This window comes from Eupeodes corollae, chromosome 2 (genome assembly GCF_945859685.1).
Source record: "Eupeodes corollae chromosome 2, idEupCoro1.1, whole genome shotgun sequence".
Lineage (NCBI taxonomy): Eukaryota > Metazoa > Arthropoda > Insecta > Diptera > Syrphidae > Eupeodes > Eupeodes corollae.
In genome coordinates this window covers 72,848,115-72,869,361 of record NC_079148.1, presented here as the reverse complement: position 1 = coordinate 72,869,361, position 21,247 = coordinate 72,848,115, and the positions used below count along the sequence as shown (strand labels likewise).

General features: G+C 33.5%; 1 protein-coding gene across 3 annotated transcripts in view; it reads left to right on the top strand.

Moving 5' to 3' along the window:
• LOC129946942 (furin-like protease 2) overlaps nt 1–21,247 on the top strand; it is a 524,816-nt gene that overhangs the window by 276,138 nt on the left and 227,431 nt on the right. For all 3 annotated transcript variants that reach the window (XM_056057326.1, XM_056057324.1, XM_056057325.1), the window contains one exon: nt 2,307–2,351. The gene's annotated coding sequence lies outside the window, so the exon portion shown is untranslated. The remainder of the gene's footprint in view (nt 1–2,306; nt 2,352–21,247) is intronic.

The following is a 21,247-nucleotide window of genomic DNA, read 5'->3' as shown; positions in this document are numbered from 1 at the left end:
TAGGATAAATCACCATCATACATTAATTCAATATTTGATATCAAAATGGCAGCTGTTCTGACAACTGTTGTAGTGCCTGAACGTTGCACTGAGGTTAAACGGCAGAATATTGGCGTTTAACTTAAACTACAGAATGAACTCAGTTCTAGGTTTAAACGAAAGTGTGAAACCGAATAAATTGATTAATTGAAGTTTAAACTTCTACAATGAAACTGGTGCTAAGAGTTTTAGAAACAAGCTCTGTAAATAAAATTATCACATGTTTTTTGATTCCTTAAAAATGTTTTTACGACTAAGTTAAAATTATTAAAATTTTGTTTTATTTTTAGGTACAAAGTAAAAAGTAAATAAAATTCCGATTCGAGCTTTCCTTACTCTTCCTACTTTCTTTAAAAACGATTTAAACGATTTCAAGGAAATCATCAAATGATTTATGCGGTTACCCTTAGTTATATAGTGTAAATTTATTTTATAAGAAACTTAACTTACCATAAATCTTTTCTTGTGTTTTATCCTGAACTTTAAGGAGACGGGTTTTCCTGAAAATAAAATTATCTTCGACTTTGAACATATGTATATTTTTAAATCCCTTACAAAAACGAATATTTAATTCATCCAATTTTAAATAACTTTATTTTGAAGCCAAGAATCAGTTTAAAGAAAATGCTTATGTAGTTTTAAGAAAAACAAAGTTAATTTCATATATTTTTAAAACTTTGAATCAAGAGCTGAAATATTATTAATCTGTGCAAACACTTTAAAGTTTTTAAAGAATAATTATTCAAAAATAAAGTTGACACTCAAAAGATGTAAGAAAAATACAAGGAACGAAAATGTAAATTAAAGAAATAATCTCGTCAGTGTGCAAAGTTAAATTAAGTTATATAACGTTAACGTTGTTCTTCCAACTGATGATATGTACGAGTACCGTTAGGTGTTCATATAACAAAATACGAAACTTAAATAAGACGTGCATCCTCATGAGTGTAGGTACATATATGAAAAATCATTTTCTCTTCATATCGTTCTGATGTATAATTACACAATTCTGTATAGTTAAGAAAAAAAGCATGTGAATGTGTAATGTGAATCAAAAAGACTCCTTCGATTCAACTATTCTACATATATATACATTCCTATACATCTATAAATATGTGTATTTTCACCATTAACGCATGACCTAGTTTTAACTTACTTTCTTTTTGAGTACGCGAATTTACTACGCAAACTTCAGTTTACGCTCCAACTCAAGTCAAAGTCAGTCAGTAAAGAGAGTTTAAGGACTTGAAGTTGAATTCAAAAAGAAAAGTCATATCCTGGCTGTAATAAAATCCTGGTAGCTAGATATATAAATATATATAAGTAGGTGGGTACATTTAGGTATGTAACTTTCATTGGCACTCAGACTTTCAGTATCGCAATCTTTAGCTCAGTCATTGCGATGAAGGACAGTTTTGCATTAAGATATCATAGCTTTTTGTCTATGGATAAAGTTTTTGTTTATTTTATTTTTTGCTTGATATTCACTGAAACAAAATGAAAGTATTCCTATCCCAACCACACTTCCGCTTTGTTCTTAATGGAATTCAGACGATAGACGAAGCTAAAGGTTAACATCATCATCAACTATGATGAAAGACAAATCTCGACAACTTCTAGTTAAAGAAGAAAAGACAGTAATTGCTACGTCGACCCAGTCAAAGTCGCTACGTAACTAGAATTGATCTAGGCTTCATAAACATCATAAAGTCATAACAAGGCAATAAAGACATGACTTTTATGCGGGTTTTGTTATGACGGTTTGTCTCCCCGTATTTTCTAATAAAACAATTTTCACCACCCGGCCTCTTTAAGTAACTTATACTTTATAGATAACAAAATATAAAAATTCTAAGGACTTGAGTTTTGGTTGTTGCTTAAGTCATAACACAACCTGTTTACAGAAATAGAAAGTTTATAGATGTACTTAGCATTAACTTTACTTTGATAGTATTCTTTTGAAAACAGAATTCCAAGAATGAGTTATTGAGTTTTTAAAAGCTTATTTTTTCCAGAATTTTCATTTTTAGACAATGTTTAAATTTTGTATACTTGCGCTGTTTCATTATCGGTTTCCATTAAACCCACTTTAAACTCTCTTGAACAAAACATGTTTCGATTGAATTGAGTATGGATGAACTGCATCAAATTCATAAAATAAAAAAGAACTAGTTCTAAAATTGAATCTTATTTATAGTTTTTGAAATTTTTACATTAAAAAAGTCTTTACATATAAACTAACTATTTGTTTTTTATTTATTTTCTAGATATATAAATGTAATCGCACTCAAGGCCACTACTATTTATCCAATGTAATTGTATTTCACATATTTTTGGTAAAAATCGTACGTCATAAATTATGCTTTTAAAACGCCTAGGAATTTGAATTTAATGACTTTATTTTCTAAATATTATTTTAAACCTTAATAGTCCCCGCTGTCGGATTCTCATTATCATTAAAGTTAAAAAGTACTAATAAAAAACATCTTAATCAGAACAGCTGCTCAAACTTTATCCTATATTTACATTTCCAACCACCCGTACCCTCTTAACATATCTTCAATAACTTTATAAATTATAAATCTTGACAAAAGCTGACATTCTTATGCTGATAAACCACTTATTTTTTCACAAAGCTGATATTTTATAAAAATTTTAAGCTCGTAATAAAAGAAAAAGAAAAAAATAAACTAAAAGCAAATATGTATCCAAAAAGTACCTATATGCAAATATATATAGCTAGATAAACACCATCCTCATCCTAAGTCCTTTGGACTCACTTCTCATAAAATCGTCCAGGATATTTCCATAAAAAATATCACCAAGGAAACAGAGCAAACAAAATAAGATATACCTACTCCCCAGTTCTTAAGATTAACATCCAACAGGTAGGCAACCCAATAAGTTTAACAAAAAAAAATACTTTCCATCCGGATCCGGCCAACTTTATGAATATAACATACAAATATATAAAATACACACTCACACAAAAACTAAAGTTCAAATTCAACTTCTACTGATGCATGGTCGAAAAAGAAGTCAACATGTTTCGCTTGGATATCCCTGCTGCCTTACCTAAACCCCAGGTATCCAATATAAATATGTGTGGGAGTTTTTTGACAACGACGACGATGATGAACAAAAATTCCGCCGCTCCTCGTCGCCATCATGGCTGATTGCAAAGCCAACTGGGTATGACGACAAAAATACCCGTCGTCGTTCTTCGCCACTGCTACTCCGACCGCACCGCTTTTATGTCAAAAGATCCTTTAAAACAAATTGAATCGAAAACTTTGCCAATTTTTTGTTTTTTTTTATATTTTTCGTTGGAGATACAAATTTAAAAAAAAAAAGTAAACCCCCACGCCTGACATGCACAACATAGCACAGGTGAAATAGAACCTATGATACGACTGTGAGTACGGGTTGCTTACAATTTGGGTATAACAAACTTCGCTGACAGTTATTATTATTTGAGTTGTCCACCTTCATACCCTTTGAATTTGTGATTTGGTTGACTCTGTTTTGGGTTTAGTTATGCATACTGAAGGCGATGGATTTTTGAAATAGTGCAAGGCATAAGTATTGTATCAATAAAAAAAAAACTTTTGCTACACAAGTTCAAGTTCCCGGTTTTAGCAAAATTTTAATTTAAGCACGAATTCCCACCTTTTAGATCTTGAATTCATTGTGGAGCATTTTGTAAATACATTATAAGACACAATATTTTCAATTCACTGGTTGTCAAGGTTTTTTTCATGCCAATCAAATTGCGCTTTTATAATGGCTTTTGGTAACCTTAACTCAAATCCGACTTCAAAATTAATGTTTCTAATCAGGTTTTTGATATATTACTTAAAATTCGAAATGCGGCACATATATAAGACCTTTGAAGTAAGTTTTTTTCACTAAAATCCGTGATAGTTTTAAAAATCAATAATTCCTTTCTTCAAATCGAAGTTGAAATAATTATATTTTCTTATATGATTTTCGAAAAATCTTAATAAATTGTTAGATTTCAGCAGTTTTACAAAAATGTTTAAGACATTCTAAGCCGTTTCTGCTAACACGGTTTTCAACAGAAAGAAGCTTGGAAGTAAGTTGTGTTCGGTAAACAATCAGTTGTCTAAAAGTTCTATTATATCAAGTATCAGGCTGGGATGCGACCCACACTGATGACTTCTCATCCCGTCTGCCGATTTGTCTTGCTTAAAACGTTTGTAGGTTTTTGTGTTTGGTTAAAAAGGTTGTGAGTTGAATTATTCTAACAAATTTTAAAATGTTTGCATATGATGAAATAGTTTGATTTTAAAATCTATTTAAGTTCGCGAGATTTTTATTCGAAAATCCATTTTTTATAGATCTAAATTTTGTATAAAAAAAACTGACTGTTTGATTTTTATAAAAATTTACTGAATGCCGAAAACAATATTTTCTGTAAGAGAAAAATAGTTTGAAGCAAATATTTTTAAATATTTTGAAAAGATCTGCTGGCCCGGATAGTATTCCCCCTATTGTTCTGAAGAGGTGTTCTTCAACGCTGGCAAAACCACTGCGTAAGCTTTTCCAACTTTCCTACTCTACAGGTCTCTTTCCAAACAGATGGAAAACAGCATTTGTACAGCCTGTCCCTAAAAAAAGCGAATCATCCTCTCCCTCTAACGCTTCTTTCCAAGGTCATGGAAACGCTGATTAATTATCAGCTTAAGAAATATCTTGAAGAACGGAACCTTCTTAATGACCTGCAGTATGGCTTTCGTAGCAATAGGTCCACTGGTGATCTCACCGAACAGTAGAACAAATCTTTACACCGTTTTGGAGAAAGTTTTGATAGAGTTTGGCACCAAGCTCTCTTGTCAAAAATGTTTGCTTTTGGTATTGATAAATCTCTTCTTTGTTGGAATGGAAACTACCTTTCGGACCGTTCAATTCAAGTAGTATTGGACGGGTTCAAATCTGATATTCACAAAATAAACGCTGGTGTGCCCCAGGGCTCCGTTTTGTCTCCGACGTTCTTCCTTATTTTTAAAATTGATCTTTTGTCTGAAACTTCTAACCCACTTAATTGTTTCACTGATGACAGTAACCTCAGCTTTTCATATTCGTTTTTAGATTCTCATCCTTGTCCTTCAGATGTGAAACTTCAACGGCAGCGTATGATAAGCTCATTAAATTCTGATCTCCACAGCATTGTACAATGGGGAATCAAAAACCGTGTAGAATTTAATGCTTTGAAAACTCAATGCTGTCTCCTGTCGTTAAAGCGTAACCCACCCTCCATGCCGATATCCATGAGCGGCACTTGCATCGAGGAAACTAATCAACTTTCAATGCTCGGTATGAATATCACAGATCACCTCTTATGGAATGATCACACATTCGATATTGCAAAAAATGCTGCTAGATGCTTAGGATTTCTCCGACGGTGCAAGAAATTTTTCACCCCTTCTGATTTGTCTGTAATTTACAAAGCCTTCATTCGTCCAAAACTTGGAATATAACTAGCATATTTGGGCAGGTGCCCCTAAAACAAGTTTATGTATTTTGGACAGGATCCAAAAAAGAGCTTTGAAAATGATAGGCGATAGAACTATAACCGAAACAATTACGTCAGTTGAACACAACCGCAATGTTTCATGCCTTTCGTTGTTCTACCGATATTTTTATAAACAGTGTTCTATCGAATTAGCCAGTTGCATTCCCCCCTAAAACAATTTAGCGGTAATAATCGTATTTCTAGGAATGCACATCGGTTTAAGCTTGAGCTCAATTTCGGACATACGGTCAAGTATAGAGATTCTTTTTTTAACCGCACATCGAGAATGCGGAATGCTTTACCCAGCTCTGTTTTTCCCTATCCTTATAATATTCAAAACTTTAAGACTAATGTGCATCGGTATCTCTTCTTTAATCCTTCCCTATTTTTCTAACGCTCGCACTGAGTTTTAACTATAAACATGTTAAGGGTATTAATAACCCCTTGAGTGCCCGTTTATTGTAAAAAAAAATATGCGAGTTGAAAGTAAATTTTTACCAAGTTTTTGTGTTTTTTTTTTAGGTTTTTATTTTTTTGTAAAAAAAACCGTCAGTTTAGGTATTCTTAACACGTTACTGAATGTTGAAAACAATATTTCTTTTAAAATCAAATTAGTTTAAAGCCATTTACTGAACTTTTTGAAAAGATATTTGAGTCGAAAATCAATTTTTACCAACTTTTTATTAAAATTTTTGTATTCGATTTTTCTCAAAACTTCACCAAAATTTAAAAATAGTGTTTTTCGTTGTAAAAAATTATTTTGGAGATCAAATTATCTTTGTTTGTAAAATATTCGAGGTAACAAAAAATAATAAAAATCAATATCACGCAGCACAGAAATTTCTATTAAAATCTTTATCTTCGACTCTAAGGATCGTGAAAGGTCGAGAAATGTCAACATTTTCAATTCGAAAAATCAGCCCGATTACAATAACTTTCTATGGAAAGTTAAAAATAATTAATAATGTTGAAAACGAAAATTTATAAAACTAGCAAATAGTCATAATAAAGGTTGGATTCGAAATTATCACTAACAATTAAGTTCAAAACCTATTTTTGAAAACTATGAAAATTCAAATTCAAGGTTTTCTAAAAACTTTATTTAGAATCAAAGCAAGACTCATAGCTAATGAGAATCTATAGGAACTAAATAAGGTACTTAAACGTTTTAAATTGTAACTGAAACAGAAGGTGTTGGACTTTGAAAAATCGTAATACAATTTATTGTTAAGGGATAGCTTAAGTTCTAACTTGGCCTTAAAAATCTCGTTTTTGGTTGTTCTTAGCATTTTAAAAAATTTAAAAGCGAGAAATCTTAGTCATTTTTAGAAGTATTGTTTTAATTGTGGTACAAAAAAAAACAACTTCAATTCGTCGACTAGTTTTATGGGCACCTCTTTGCCACATAAAGACGTACAGTTTTAAATAATAAATGTACGGAAGTAAATTTAAAAAAAAATGTTAGTACCAATTTTCGAAAAAGGCTTAGTTTTAGCTTTTGAAATGATTTCCAAATAGCAGGCAATTCAAAACTTATCCTCTCTTACTGAAAAACTCTACATTTCGAACTTTAAAACTGTAAAACTATGAGAATTCATAGTTTTACAAAAATATAGTCCCCAGATAATTGAACTTTAGAAGCAAGAATCTGCGACTTTTGTAGTTTCGGCTTGGTATTTTCTTTTTCTATCATTTTCCATTCGGCATTCGCTTTCAAATATCGGACTGTGAATGGAAAATGTATTTTTCCAGGCTTAAGCGAAGATATGAATTACATCAATGAAAATAGAGAGCAACATTCAATAGAGGATAAAAGATAGCGCCTAATCCGGAAATTGCTGGAATTAAAATGAACTGCAGTTGTTTGATTGTATATGCATATATACTTCTACAACATGGCGTGGCGTATAAAGTAGAAGAAAAAATTAGGTTTATAACTCACACGCGCTTGGCCTATATATTCTCATGTTAATATACATATTGGTCCGTAAGAATTTGCTAAAAGTAGTTGATGTCGTGCGGCCTCTACATACAAACGTACGGTATTCTGCAATATTCTATCTATACCAAAGCATATAGCCCGCGATTCTTGGTCCATTATGTATTCATGAAGGCTGTGCGGGGCTATAAATTTTAATAAAGCATTAGAACCAGCAAGGGCACCCGGGACGACACAAGAGGGTGAGGTAAGAAAAATGCGAGGATTTGCCATAGCGATGGCGATGGAAGCTTTTCAAATGTTTACTTGATTGGTTTGGGGAGTTAGTGGCTTAGATGTGAGTATTTGATCATAGTCATCCCATTCTACCCAGCCAGCACCACAGTTCGTTCCGCCCATATTCTCTCCATGATACTTCCGGCGGCGGCGAAAACTGGCTTTGGCCACGTCACACTTAAGTTATTTACAGTTCACGAAAGCCATGAATCTTTAGAGGATTCGTCGATTTTCTATGTTCCCTTGAATACTGCTCGTCGACAGAAGCGGTGACAATGTAGACAACCCCTGCCAGGACAGGTATCAATTTCAATCTAATTTCCAACTCTCCGGAGCTCATATATTTATAGACTCGTTGATGGATGTGCTGGACGTAGTAGTCGAAAAATGTATATATGCATGTCACGCTTTAGGAGGGATTGGGTGTCTCTTTTTTTTTTGTGTCCTTTTTTCCTATTTTTGCTGTGTATAGATATTCTCTGTGATTCCACCTCTGCCCAGGTTCAAGTTGGCTGAGTGACATTCCGCTTGACGTGGAGCTTTCACCGGTACACCACGTATGTTTGCCTCCATGACAAGGGTGGACAAAAAAAGAAGCAACTGTCCGCAACGCACACAGGAACACGAGCACGACGACGACGAGCACATCTTCGCTTTGGGGCTAAATTACGAGACAACGGGAAAGGACATATTACATTAAAAGATTTGCTAACCCCTTGGAGGGTGCTGTGCTCCTGCTGCTTTAGCTTCTTCTACTACTGGCCGATGAAGCTGGTGAAGGCGAAGCGATGTCGGTGTTAGAGGCATGGAACGGAAATGGTTGGATCGTGGGAAGAGACAGTGGGCTACCAAGTGATACGTGCTTGCCATTTCAATTGATATCAAACGTTGTTTGTCATTGTCAGTTCGTTTGGCCACCTTTGGAATGAGAAGACAATTTTTTCCGTTTAGTCAGAAAATGTTCCTTTTTTTGTGTGTGCTTAATTTTTGTTTACAGAATTCATTTAGCCCAAGGGACCGGTTTTTATTTAATTTTTCTCTTAAATAAGCACACACATGTTGAGGGACACTTCAAATTAATTAAATAAAATTAATTTTAGTTGTTTTTTTGTTTTTTTTTTTGAAAAAGGAAAAAATGCGGATGAATGGTTGAGTTGGCAAAAATGTCCCTTCTCACAAAACAGAGATTGACCTATATGAGTAGTTGAGGTGGGTATAGGTAAGGTATAGGAAATCAAATAATATTTGTTGAAGACGGGAAATAGGACTGTTTGTTTGACGTTTTACACATCTCTATCAATGATTTTATTGTCCCTCGTTAACGATTGAACAAACAGAGTTCACAAAATATGTACTGATAAAATAGCAAAAAGTCGAATTGTTTACATTTAGCCTTCGCTCTGTTTGGTGTGCAATTAAATTTAAACCCAACGAAGTGTGTTCTGAGTTCGGATTGTTTGTAAATATTGAAGAATGAAATTCGTTCAACACTATGGCTATACTTTGCTGCGCTGCAGGCAAAGCTAATAATTGCCAAAAATATACGTCAAGGCCAATGGTGGTTAGTACATAAATGGAACGACCTTGAATTTCATAAATTCAATATATGAAAATATGTATTTCATTTTTCTGCAGGTAGCTTCTGTCGAGTGTCGACTTTTAACCTTGATTGATTGCCCAAACCTTCTTCCACAAATATATAACTTAGTTTGAATATTTCGATTGCAATCTATCGGAATAATGATGAAGCCCCATTACGCTGCTGACTATGCTAATACTTGTTTCCAAAAGGACTGTTATTGAATTCTGTAGATAATTTATTAAAGTTCCGAAATTATTGTATCAAAACGGCGCAATACAGCGCTAATTGGTTCTCAGGCTAGGTTGCCGTGTGATCGCCATTTCTACCTCCGAAAATATTGAAATCATTTCAGAAACATCATTTGTTTTCGTTAAAACTTCAACTTTAGGTTACATTATCAAAATCAAAGAGTCAACCATTCCTGTGTCCGAGTAATACTGTCAGGGATGGAGGGACCTACAGTTTTAAGCCAAATCTGAACGGTTTAATTGAGAAAGCACTTTTCACGACAAGAATTACTCTTGGAGCATTTGTCAATTCCTCGAAAGGGACAGTAAACGTAAAAAAAAACTTTAGATTTCACAGAAAGAAAGATTGATCCCAAGACCTCTGACATTACAGCCCTACACACTTACCATCACGTCACGAGTGCTCTCTCGGATATCGGATATAACACTTGATTTTAAATTTGTTTTCTGTCAAATATTTTCTGTTTTGGTTTCTGGTCATTTATAAAAACATTGAGTGTAAGATTTTAAACAGTTTCTAAGAGTTCTTAAAAAACAATAAATATATTAAGGAAATTTCTGCTAATATGTTTTTTATTTAGTTTTGAACAGTACTCAAAAGTTGTTTTATTTAAACTTCACTCTTTTTAAACTCTATAACTTAAAATAATTAAAAAGAATAAAATATCAAAAATCAAAACATGGACATAATGGTCTCTCTTCATTTCATTTGTATCAAGTAAAGTGAACATCTGTAATCCTAACCACTCTGGCAGGCTATGTTGCCTTTTAAGGGATAAATGTTCAACCAGAATTTAATTGCAATCTCTTACCCTCTACACGCTTTAATATCGTGTTGCAGTTGACAATCACAAGTGAACTTTATATAAATGTATATGTATACTTAGTAAATTCGTCTCCTCCTACTCGTTTCCGATTTTACAACATTATATCTAAAGAAAAACACAGAATACCTAACCTAGTATTACGTATGTATATATAGGTGGCTATAAAGTCGTCCTTATAATAGCAATATTATGGCAGAGGATTCTAAATCTGAGGCAAAATATATACAGTGGGTACGGTGCCAGCTTACAATGCAGACCACTCCCTAAACTCGTATAAAAGTACTTCCAACGGATATCAAACAAGGTTTTCGCATTTCCGGTCTCTGTACATAACTAAAGCATTGTCTTTTTATATAATTCTTTTATTTTTTTTACTGTCTCTGTCTCTGCGTTGGATTTTCATTTGAATTTAAAAGTTTCGAGCTCTTTCAATGCGATTAATGCAAACTCTGATGGTTGAAAAAGTATATGTATAAGCATTGAAGTCGACACTGGAGCCACACTACACGAGTAACTAAATACCTCGACGATGGGATGGGAAAATTTGGGGATTAAATGTTGAAGCCAAAAGCATACACCAACCCAGTATCAGTATTGACAGCTAGCCAAAGGACCAATGAAAGTAACCACTGTTGCCATTGCCTATACCCAATTGAACTGCCATATACATACGCAACGCACACCATTTTTATTTCTAACAAAAAGCCACAATGAATTTCCGGCCATTTACACACATCTCCCTATGAACATGGCATAATTGCATGATAACAATGCCAATGCACCCACAATTCACAAATGGAGAGAATTTTTTCAATACACCTATAACAAACCGTATTTTTGCCAGAACCACTCTCAAAGGCGTAAATGCGACAAGATCCAAAAAAAAATGCAAACAAACTATAGAAACGAGTTAGGTATACCCTATCATGTGTGTTCACACAGCACCAGACCCAACAACCAGGAACCAGGATTTAACTAACGCCAAAGCCAACAAAACCGCATTTATTTAAACCACAACAGCACCGTTACGAACAATAAAATGAAATAAATTTGTAACCCGTTATCCCTAGTGCGATGATGGTGTGAACTATTATCGAACAATAAAAACAGCATCCGAACCGATTTGGCAAACACATTTGTATTGACTGGAAATTGCGAAAACGGAGTACCAACCACCTACCCTCGTTTTTTGTTTGCTTTTTTTGTTTAGGGTTATCGGAGTGAAAATAACGCTTGAAACAGTTATACTCGTACACCATATACAATACACTGATGCTAAGGCAAAGCGTTACCAGTGTAACATTTAATTTTTGGCTTTTATATTTGACAGGAGCTACTGTTCAAGGATTTCGTGAGATATTCCGAAGAGAAATGGTTGTAGGTTAAATAGGATCGCATTCGCATCAGTATTGGTATTGCATAAGGGGTGTTTTGTTGGTTGGTGGATTCGAAAGGGATTTCGATGGAAGATTTACAGCAAAAATCTTTCGACAGTAAGAGTAAGAATTCTTGTTATAGAAATAAGGACATTAACAACAGAATAAAGCTTTTTAAGCTGCGAATTGATATTGAAATGATAGGAAACACAAGATAACCAAAAATAAAGTCTTATGATTTCAGATCGGTTGATTTTTCAACCGATTCTTTTTACTTTTTAAATCCTTTACGTATTGTTTTTCATACAGAATATACAAATATTTGAAATCATGAAGATAAAAATGTACAAATAAATTTATTCTTATCTTTTAAATCCATATTACACTCATCGCCAAATTTTTCTCACAGGCAATAAAATTGCACTTTTAAGGTAGGGTTTGATGGCCTTAATTCAAATCCGTCTTTAAAATAAATGTATTACATCAAGTTTTTGAGATATCACTTTTTAAAATTTGAGAAAAAACGTACATGTTAGGATACTCGTATCTAAATTAAGGAAGTAGCTTTTTTTCAATAAGATCCATGATTTTCAAATCCATAATTCCTCTCTATATTTGGTCCGATTTGTCAAACTGAAAATTTTTACATTTCTCGACGTTTCAAGGTCCCTAGAGTCGAAATAAAGGATTTTTAGAAAGATGTATGTGCCTGTGTGTGTACGTCCGTACGTTTGTGACGTTTTTTCGTCGTCCATAGCTAAAGAACCAGAAGAGATATCGTCTTTGTTATACAGATAATAAGGCAGAAAGATGCAGATAGGGCTTGCTTTTACCAAATCAAGTTTAAAAAAAGGCAAAAATGTTGGTTAACCCTAAATATCTTACTAACCAAAAACTCTAGAGACTTGAATTCAATTTTGTATATTATATTTTAACGTGGTTCCAAGCATATTTGTTTGAAAAAAAATCCAATAAACGGTTTTTTATAGATCAAAAGAACTGAAAAAAAATATGTCACCTCGAAAATTTTACGAATACAAAATGATTTTATCTCCAAAACAATTTTGTGCTACGAAAAAAAGAAAGTTTTAACATTTGGTAAAATTTTAAGAAAAATAAAAAAGAAAAACCTAAAAAAAAACATTACCCAAAGTTGGTAAAAATTGAATTTCAATTTAAATGTCTTTTTAAAACTTTGCCATTATGGCTTCCAACTAATTTTACCTTATAAGAAATATTGTTTTCAACATTCTGAAAAGTTTTTAGAAAAATCGAAATGACAGTTTTTTATAAAGAATGAAAACCTCAACAAACAAAATAATAAAAGTTGGGAAAAAATGATTTTCGGATCAAATATCTTTTTGCAAAACTTTGAGATATTGGCTTTAAACTACTTTTAAAAAATTTGAGAAAAATCGAATTGACAGTTTTTTTCACAAAAAATAAAATCCTAAACAAAAAAATTAATAAAAGTTGGTAAAAATTGATCTTCGACTCAAATATCTTTCCAAACTTTGAGATATTGGATTTAACCTACTTTTTTCTTTTAAAAAATATTGTTGTCAACAGTCAGTAAAATTTTGAGAAAAATCTTATTGACATTTTGTCTACAAAAAATTAAAACCTAACAACCTGGTCAACGAGCCCACTCGAATATCAGACGTAGTAGGTCGAGCAGAAAACACTCTTGACTTGCTTCTTACCTCTGACCCTGGTAAGTACACTATTAGTGTTATCTTCACTAGGCACATCTGACATCAGCAAATTTCTCGTTTAAAAACTCTCCAGTTAAAGAAAGAGCTCCTAAGAGAACCGTTTGGCAATACGAGAAAGCCAACTGGAACGGTCTCAACAATTATTTTAGGATCTTTAACTGCTCTCTATGCTTTCTCGATAGGGAAGTTGACGCCAGCGCTGATATGATCTCAAGTTTGATTCATTTGGGAATGAGAACTTTTATCCCGAATAGGGTTAAAAGCATCAGATCTGAGGAAAACGAATGGATCGATGCGAGCTGTAAAGAGGTTATTAGGGTTAAGAAAGTAAGTTTTCGTTGATTTAAAGCCAATCCAACTGAGAAAAACCGGAATAAGTTCAAGCAAGCCAGGAAGGCCTGCAACGTCCATATTCGACGGACCAAATTTTTACATGACCAAAAATTGCGGCAAAAAATACAGCAATGTCCCAAAGGCAGTACACATTTTTGATCATTTGTAAAAAATATGAGGAGCTCTTCCTCTTCCTCGGTTCCTACGCTCGTTGTCAATGACACTCAATTTGTTAGCTCTTTAGAAAAAGCTAATCTCTTTGTTAGGCAGTTCAACACCAATTCAAAGCTGCCAGTGAGTGTTATGACTGCGCCTATACTCAACATTCATAAATCTGCTGGTCCGGATGGTATCCCCGCTATTGTTCTGAAGAGGTGTTCTTCAAAGCTTCTTAAGCTTTTTTATATGTCCTACTCCTCAGGTCTCGTTCCGAGCAGTTGGAAAACCGCATTTGTCCAGCCTATTCCCAAAAAAGGCGAATCTTCTTCAACGTCCAATTACCGATCGATTGCACCTACATCCCTTCTTTTCAAGGTCATGGAAACGCTGATTAATTATAAGCTCAAGAAATATCTCGTAGATCCAAAGCTTCTTAATGACCGACAATACGGCTTTTGTACCTATAGGTCCACTGGTGATCTCATGGTTCATCTCACCAAACAGTGGAGCAAATCTTTACATCGCTTTGGAGAAAGTAAGATTATTGCACTTGATATTTCAAAAGCATTTGATAGGGATTCGCATCAGGGTCTCTTATCGAAAATGCGTGCTTTCGGTTTTCACCAATCCCTGCTTCATTGGATTAGTAATTATCTGTCGAATTGTTCAATACAAGTTGTATTGCATGGATTCAAGTCTGAAAACCACAAAATAAATGCTGGTGTGCCCCAGGGCTTCGTTTTATTTCCAACACTCTTTCTCATTTTTATAAATGATCTCCTGTCTGCTATTTCCAATTCAATACATTGTTTCGCTGATGATAGCACTCTTAGGTTTTCATTTTCGCTTCCAGACTCACATCCTTCACCTTCGAATGTGAAACTGCAACGATAAAATATGATAAGTTCATTAAATTCTGATCTAAACTGCATTGTACAATGGGGAATAAAAAACCCTGTGGAATTTAATGCTTCGAAAACCCAATGCTGTCTTGTATCGTTAAAGCGAGATATACCCCATTGCCATTATCCATGGATGGCACTTGCATCAAGGAGACTGAACATCTCGATATTCTTGGTATGTGTATCACCAACCACCTTTTGTGGAATGATCACATACGCGATGTCTCCAAAAATGCCGCAAGATGTTTGGGTTTTCTAAGGCGATGCCAGAAGTTTTTCTCTCCCTCTGATCTGTCTGTTATTTACAAGATTTATATACGTCCAAAGCTTGAGTATAACTCGCATATCTGGGCTGGTGTTCCTGTCACTTACTTAAACCTCTTGGACAGTATTGAATATAGAGCATTGCAAAACAAAATTTTTCGATTAAAAATCTATTTAACAAAACTAAAAAACTAAACTATTTCCTTGTATGAAAAATATTGTTGGTAATTTTAATTTTCTTAGGATTAATTCAACTGGCAACAAAATCTGAAAGATAACATAAACCATTTATGCTAAAATGATTTTCAACAAAAAATGGCAAAACAGTGTTTAATCAGGTTATGTTCTTGTTACGTATCTGTTCTCTTAAAAATTCTTTTACATCAAGTTTTTGAAATATATTAAAAAATATAAGCATAAAGTTAAATACGGTTATTCTTAAAACTTGACCCTATTTGCTAAGTTTGGATTCAGTTCAGCACTAAAACTTAAGTCTAAGACGTATGTATTCAAAACTATGAAATTATTTAACTCAAGGTTTGCTCAAAACTTCATATAAAACCAAGTCAAGACTCAGAACCAATGAGATACTAAATAAGATACTAAAATGATTTAAATTGTATCTAGAACAAAAAAGATTTGTCCTTGTCAAAATCATCATACATTTTAATGTTAATTAAAATTAGATATTGTGAGTTTTAACTTTAAAGGACATATTTTAAAAATCGGATCAAAGAGGAAAATTTTAAGGCGAAATTCGGATTGAGAAAATGTTAGCCTTCTTTTGAGAAAGAATATTGAATCATTGTTTGAAATTTGATAATTTGAAAGTTAATTTTATGAGGCGTTTTTAGTTGACTTTATATTAATGTTGTGGTTACATTTTCCCAATGTTCTCACTTACAATGAAAACCTTCAACCCAAACACTGCTAACGCGGTTTTTGTGAGCTTAGAGTGAAGACAACCTTCATTATGAATCTAGTTTCACCTACAATTTTAAAATACCTAATTCCAATCATTTTCGATTTGAAATACGCTACATTTTTTTCGTGTTAAACCTTTAAAAATGTTTAAACCCACTATCTTTAAATTGTTAGTGGATATATTTATGCAAAAGCAAGACTCCAATTTTTGAATAGATAGATTCCTATTATAGTGAAATACACCTTCTCAAATGACGTGTCATTATTTTTGGTGTAATTAATTGAAAATGAACTTCAACATTCTTTATCAGAAAGTAATATTTTCAAAAAAACCATTGCATATGTCGTAACTATATCTTCGTGTGCTGCACACACATTTTCAATCTCTTCTAATTGCTGCAATTTTTCAACACCCGAACTACTCTTCGAATACGAGTACGAATTCCTAAACCGCACAAATTTCACACAGGACCATCACCTTTTGCGTGATAGATACTCATCTATAAAATTTAATAACCAGATGTGAATGCTATATGCGACCGGGAATCATATCCTTGGGGTTGAAAACCCATTTTTCGATATCGTTAACCAAAGGGCAAAAACTGTCGGAGGTGGACGTGCAGGATATACTAGGTGATTCCCTTTACCGTCGTCGTCGGTTTCCAGTCGATTCTGTGAGAAATTGTTTTGTTGCTCTATGAGGATATGTAGGGTGGGTGTAACTGTACAGGTACCTATAGGTACATTCTAGCAAGCTCTAGCTGACGTATTGGCCATTAGTCAGTTCGTGTTCGACAAGCTAAATGCACACATGTCGCCCATTCCTATATATGACTTGACTGGAATTGTGGTGCCTAAAACCTTCATATCCACTCAAAATAATGCCACGCGGCGCGTTGCTGCTATCACAAAACTTTTCAATTCACAAATCCAGATGAATTCCGTTTTAGTCTTACTCGCAGAGCTGGTATCAACGATTTTCTAAGGGATCGTCAGGGAGGCGATGGCGCGGTGGCGCCGCGGCGGAATAGATTCATAAGGCAATACAAATCTAACAACCTTATACTCAAGTACTCCTCCCTTCTCTCCACCTCTGGGTCCACACCACCACAGACTGTGGGCAATTGTTATGATTTACAAATAAACTATGCATGTTCGACGCGAGAGGAAACAAGTGAAGTGTTGGGGTAGTTTTTTGGGGTGAAACGCAGAAATAATGATAACATCCACGAAATTCGATGTCGGAATACTTTTTGTGAGGTTCGTGTCCCTCCATAATCTTTAGCGTATATAAAGAAAGGACCTCCAAAAGAGGAAAACGAATATTATTCCATTAACTGAGCATAGCATGAGCATTGAGCAGCAACAACAACACAGTATGAGGGGATGGGGGAACTCAGAATATCCATTCGCATGTGGCATCACGCATCTCCGCTGAATTATTCATATACCTACATCCTCTTTTGGATCTTCTTTAACAAATCCAATGCTCCGCTAAATGTATATGTAAGTATATGTGTGGTATATTTATGTATAACGATGATACAGTTTTATATATATTTATGTTCTTATACATGCAATACGTATATCTTTATCTATACGAAGTATAGTTGGAAGGGCTTAAATAAACCCACACGATGGATATGGCATTGGTTTGGTGGGGGGAGAGCAAGGGAAAATATCGGAGTCGAGATGGATCTGTTAAGCCTTGATATCGATTTAGAACCGAAAATGTGAATGGGTATTGGTTTTGAAATAATAACAGCAAAACCATGATAATGATGTGCTGCTATTTATGTTATCAGATCTGTTATTTCGTATCTCATTTGCTATGCAATTAGATTATGAATTTAACTTCGGTTCGGGGGATTTACCCTTTTTTTTCTACTCGGATTTATGATGATTGCTTTTTATATGGTGGGGTTTTGTTTTATGGGTAGTTAATGAGGATGTCAAAGGTTGATAAATATACATATATTAATAAAATAAGGAAAATAAAAAAAAAGACCGTAAGATACGATCCTGGTTGATTAAATGAGAAGAACAAGTCTTTTTCTTCTTTTTTCGGAAAAGAGTAATTTATTCAAGATGTTGAAGTATTTTGTAGCCTTTCAATTTGTTCTTCTTTAAATGTTACTATTTCACTATTAAAACTTCTATAACTTTATTTCTTAAAAAAAAGGACAATTTAAAATTGAAAACGTGACATATGTCGTGAGTTAACGATAGTTACTATAAGTTTGACGCTTTTCCAATACATTATTTGTTCTAAAGGGTTCTTTAATTGTCGCGGGTTGATTTTGGCGCCCCTTGGCGACCATTTTGTTTATGTGACATCTGTCAAATCTTTTGTTTATTACTTAGATGTTTATGCAAAATCATCATGGCAAGTTACACGATTGAACAGTACGTTCAAATGATAAAACTTTATTATCAAAATGAGTGTTTGTTAACGCAAACGTTGCACGCATTGCGCCCATTTTTTGGTAGACAAGGTTGAACTTGATAGTCGACTGTTCAACGTTTAGTCTCCAAATTTGAGGCAACCGCCTCACTAAACAATCAGCCAAGACCCGTACAATCAAGGAACGCAACATTGACCGAGAAAATCGTCGCTGTATGTGAAAGTATTTAGAAGAACTCGAGACAGTCTATTCCTCGCCGTGCACAAAAACTCGGCCTTTCGCAGACTTCAACCTTGGCAAATTTTGCTTCGTGACTTGAGCGTAAATCTGTTCAACATCCAACTGATACATGAGCTTAACATTAATGACCATAGATAACGTCGTTTGTGCGCTAAATAGGCTTCGAATTGTTTGGAAGAGGACCAAAGTGAAGGTGCAAAAGTGCCGTATATGTACATGGGACAAAACCAACCCACGCTAAGTTCACCAGGTGATAATGCATCCTTAAAAAAGTTACCGTTTGATCCGAACTTTTTTGAAAACGGCGCTCAACGTCAACGTCAACAGCGAGCGCTGCAGAACGATGATGAATAATTTCGTGTGGCAAAAATTGAACCATATGGACCTAGACGACATGTTGTTCCAGCAGAACGGCTCCACGTTATAAAAAAAAAACCTTTTATGCGTTTTTCACAAGTTTGTGTAAAACTGGGGATATCTTTTATTTGAACAAATAATTAAGCCTAAGAAGGGTTAACACATTTTTTATACAAATATGCAAGCCTTGTTTCAAAAAAATGGAGTGAAGGGTTGTTCAAACCAGAAATTACTTTATAACTTAGCTAATATTTCTAAAACTTGAAGTTTTTTAACCCAGTTAAATAAAGCGACGAATTTGAATAAGATGTCTTAATCTGGAAACTTGTGCATCTAATTCTGTTTAAAAACCTTTTCGTTAGTCCTTTGTGTCAAAAATTAAAAGAAATCTCGCCGTTAGTTAAAAAAAAAACTTATGAGCAAAAGTCGAGTTTTTGCTCTTATCTTTCTTTAAATAGCTTCAATATAGTTGAAATTTATTCCCAGAAATTTCCAGATTTTTGATAAGTTTTATTTCAAAAAGTTTTGCATACGATCAATCTTTTAAGAACTGGAAATCAAAAAATGAGCAGCTATCACCATTTTTAGCTTCCCCTAAAAAGTTATTGTAATTGTTCCGATTTGTCCAATTGAAAATTTTGAAACTTCTCAAAGTTCAATATCCCTAGAATTTAGATCATATGTTTTTAGAGAACTGTCGGTGAGTGTGTTTTGTTCACACGAACATACTTCCGAACGTTAGGATAGCTTTTTTTCATCGTCTACATCTCAAGAACCAGTAGAAATATCGAGCTCAAATACATTTTATTAAACATATAGAGAAAGTTGCAGAAATGACCTTCAAAAAATTGATTGTGAGGTTTTTTACTATTGTAATTAAAAAATAGTGAACATTTTGGTTGACCCAAAATACCTCTCGAACCAATAACGGTAGAGACTTCAATTAAATTGTGTAGTATACAAAATAAAAACGTACAAAAAACAATACTAAAAATATTGATTTTCGACTCGAATATTTTGGCAAAAAATAACGTTTCTAATATACCTACTAATAAAATTTGTTAAAAAAAAAAGATTTTCGTGAAAAAAATAGATTCGATTATGCACAAAATATTGTTAAGGTAATTTGTTTAATTTTTAGGAAACATTTGATTGACATTTTTTACTTGAAAAAAAAGGAAACCTGAAAAACAACTCAAAACTGCTAAAAATTGATTTTCGACTTATACAATAAATAATATGCTATTAAATTCATATTTTTAAAAAGTTTTAGCTAAGTTCTGAACAAAATAAATTAAATTGCAATTAATAATTTAAGTTTGAATTTAACACAACTTAAGGTGTTTCATTCAAATGAAATATTATGTTTTGTTGCTATTAAAAATAACTTTTTCTAATATTGAAAATTTGCCGTGTTATAAAATTTCAGGCTATTTAAGTTTATTCATATAAAATATGGTTAAAATAAATCTTAATTAAAAACTATAGCAACAAATAGAATAAAATACTTTATGTTTAAAAATAAACAGGAAAATAATGCAAATCATAAAATAATCTTATACTTTGTAAAAATAATGACTAAAGCTATAAAAAAAGAAGTTCATGTTTTTAGTGTGTTTTCTGTTTACTTTGCATGTACCAAAAACCATTAAAAACAGTCATAAACCAATAAAGTGGCTAGCGCTACATCAAATACTTGTCTTTTTAACCATAAAAAAGGAATCTCAGCTAAAACCATTTTTCAAAAAACACCAAACCATGAAAATAAAATGTTTAAAAAGAACATAGAAACAATTAATATAGGTATACGTATTGTGTATGTGTGTGTTTGTATGTGCTTGATTTTGTGTGTTTACACAAGCCAACCGCTTTGCCACAGCTCCCCCCCCCCCTCCAACCGTGAACGAACCCAAGTTTACCGACGACCCTCCTTGTGAACTTTTATGTGCATTTATTACATTGAGCTTTAGCCAGAACCTTCATAAAGATTCGTAAAACATTCAGCTCATAAAGTTTATGCATATTTCATTATATATATGAATTTTATAAGGGAGAAAAACACACCCCCGTGCACATTTAACTGACTTCTCTTTCTTTCTTCCTTTGTCGCCACCATAACCATCAC